The following is a 3,483-nucleotide window of genomic DNA, read 5'->3' as shown; positions in this document are numbered from 1 at the left end:
AAAAATGGAACTAGTCTTAATTACAGATGGAGGATTTTACACTTCTTTTGAGGCTGATTAAGTTGTTTTTTAAATGAAAAACAGCATGTCATTTGGGCTTATCCCAACGACATACATAGGTTCCTTAATTTTACTTCTGTCCACTGAGATCTTCAGGTGCTTCAGTGAAACATGTACCTTGAAGAATTGGACCTCCAAAGATAAAATAAGGCTGTAAAGATTGGATTGGTGACTTTCCTGGAATGGTTGAAATGACACAAACAGCAAGGCTTTCCTCTGGAAGCCGAATTGGCAGGAGCAGACCTCGTGTCCATTAAGTCCCATTGGTGGAAAGTCCAGTTGGAGATGAGCTTATCTTAAACATAAGGGAATTAGTCCAGCTTCCATTTAAATCACTGGCAAAGCTCCAGCTATATTCAGCCAGAGAAGGGCTGAGGCAGCAGGCACACAAAACCCTGTTTCTAGGCCTGATCCCAGCTTTTCTTACACATCCAAAGCTCATGCTGAGTACTGTGGTCACTTTAGCAGGATTAGGCTGAGCGGATTGTTTGGGCAGATTTATGTGGCCATTCATTGTAAGAAGTACCGATACAGTTCTCAGCGATGTACGCTTGATAAATATTCATTTGTTAAAATACAAGGCACCTGTTGACAAGGTAAACTGTGATTGTTCCAAGCAAATTGCTCAAGTGTGGTAGAATGTCATGGACAATAATTGGCTAAACAGCTCTGGTGTTATCTGTAGCCCTGCTCCAGCAAAGCACTCATGTGTGTGTTTGCCACTAAGCACCTGCCTCCCTCCACCACAGCCAGTCTGGCTGGATCTGGAGCGTGTTTTGGAGAAATAGGGGCTCAATTCCTTAGAGCATTATGCCTGTGGTGTGTGTTCCCAGCCCTCTGGGAAGTCAAACACGATGCTGGGTTTGAGGATGGCTTTGTTGGGACAGACAGCTGAAGAGCCTGTCACTTTTCACTTGCTGGGTTTAAGCAGCAATCTTGGAGGCTCAGTGGTGCCAGAAGGTTCCCATTTGTCAGCTAAGCAGTGTCAGGAGGTGTGACAGGTAAGTGTCACCCCTTGTCACATCCTTGCAGGGATGCAAGGGCCAGCATTTACCTGTGGACTGTGTGCACGGACATCACCTGGGGCTGCTCTGCTGATAACCACTGTCTGTCTCATTGTTACACCTCTTTGTTATGGATATAACCAGTGGAAAAAACATGCACCTGAGCAGTGTGTGGAGGGTCTACCCTCTTTCTTTTGGAAGAATGGGAAAAAAAATAATCAAATTCCAGCCTGAAAAATGTAACATGCCATCTTTATTTAATGCTTCTCAATATAGAGATCACAAAATCACGAGAAACGCAAATGTTTCCTTATGTAATGACATAACCAATGTTACATCACATGCACATTCCAGTTCACTGAGTTTTCTGCTGGGCACAGGAATAATTCTGGTTCCTTAGCAGGATTTTGGGGTGAGGAGGGGAACTGGAGATGATGTAATGGACTGTCCTCTGCTAACAACACGAGGACCAATTAAAAAGTACAAATAAGTGACATAACTTAAAAAGACAGGTGATGAAAAGAACACCCATCATATAAAGACGAGCACTAAAACAAATCATGTTAGAAAAGAACTAGGGATTTGAAGTTGCCACCCACTGAAAACAATAGCAAAAACCCCACTGAATTAAATGCCTCAAGCCCTTGCACAGGACTGATTCGATGCTATTCATAGAATAAAGTATATGCCAAATAATGCTGTTATTTGTCAAATAAATTATTTGTCAGCTCCATCATCCTGCCATTTCTTTTCTGGCAGAACTCCCACTGAAGTCAATGGGGGTATTGTCTGCATAAAGTCTTTTAGGATTGGGCCCGAGGTTAAACAAAATGCAAATGGGGGCAACTTGTTCATCTTCCTTGGCTTCACAAACCCACATGTTGGACAATAGTTTGGCAGCTGGGGTACTGTGCCTTATGATGTTAATTTGTTCTGTCACTGATGCTGATTATTCCCTTATCTCTCTTTAATCTACCTGTTAGCACCTGGATTTGCCAATGTGTGTGTGTGTAACTTCAGCCTTGCTGTATAACCTGTCTTGGTGTCCATGGGCTCTGCAGTTCCTGGGGGTTCAGCCCTTTTGCTGTGCTGGCTTGCTCCATCGTGTCCTGAGGTCTTGGGTATCCTTGGAAAACTGCAGGATGAGCCAGGGACTGCAGCTCTGAACTGGGTGAGCAGAGCGCTTTCAAGGTGACTCGTTCTCTACTTTTGAATTAAGAAGCCTGATTATACAGCTGGCCTGTTGTTCCAGTTTGTTTTTCTTTTAGTTTATGAGTTAAATGGTCTACATCAAATTGTTTGAGGTTTTTATTCTCAAAAAAGAAAAAAGGGAAAATTAATCTCTTGTTGTCTTGATAGGAACAAAGTTAATACAAGTAAATTGCTTCCAAGATTTGCACTTCTAGCTATTAAAATACAACTCAGGCAACTTCAGCACTTGAGCTCAGCCTCTTATTGCTACCTATGGGAATGTATAATGGTTAAATTAGCTGCAGGTGGGCTCCCCTGCTGCTCCAGAAGCACATTAGAAGCATCTTGAGGGCTGCAAGTAACCTTCAAGAAATCAGACATAAAGGCCTCAAACAATAGTCATTTCTGGAGCTGGTAACGTGCTCCATATGCCTGAGAGGTACTGAGCAAATGGGACTCTTTGTGGGAGACTGCTTGGGTCTGGCTCCTCTGGAAATTGAATGTTTTTGTGAAATGGAAAATATTCAGGTGTTGAGCGTAGTTCTGTGCTCACACGTGTGGTAAAGCGGTTGATCCCAAAGCTTGCTGAGGGCAGTGAGAAGATCACAGACCATCTCTCTGAAGGTGGTGTGACCCCCAGGAGGGGGCTATGCCCCCCCAAACCACACAGGATGGAACTGCTGCTGGCTTTGGTACAAATGAGCAATTTATAGCTGCATTTGGCGCATAAAGATATGTTTCCTGGGGTAAAGTTTCTATTCTCTGCAGGGACTGTTGGCTGGAGTTAACACTTGTCTCACGAAGACCCTTCCGTGTCATCTGCTAGGAATTTTAGGATGGAAGCAAGCCGTGAACGAGTGTGCAGCGTGCAGAGCTTAGGGGCTTTATGTCCCCTGCTCTCTTCGCTCTCTGTACCTGTTCCCAAGAGCCCGGGGCCGGGAGCGAGCATCTCCCTTCTACTCCCGGCTCACTCGCACCGACCGGCGGGCCCGCAGCGATGCTCGGCTCAACCTGAGCGCGGCTGGCCGGCGGGGCGGGCGGCAACAGCGCGGGGCTGTGCCCCGAGGGGCTCCGGGAACGGGGCTGTGCGTGCCCCGAGGGGCTCCGGGACCAGGGGCTGTGCGTGCCCCGAGGGGCTCCGGGACCAGGGGCTGTGCGTGCCCCGAGGGGCTCCGGGACCAGGGGCTGTGCGTGCCCCGAAGGGCTCCGGGACCAGGGGCTGTGCGTG

Source organism: Parus major, chromosome 9, assembly GCF_001522545.3.
Source record: "Parus major isolate Abel chromosome 9, Parus_major1.1, whole genome shotgun sequence".
In the NCBI taxonomy this organism is placed as follows: Eukaryota; Metazoa; Chordata; class Aves; order Passeriformes; family Paridae; genus Parus; species Parus major.
This window is presented reverse-complemented; position numbering follows the sequence as displayed.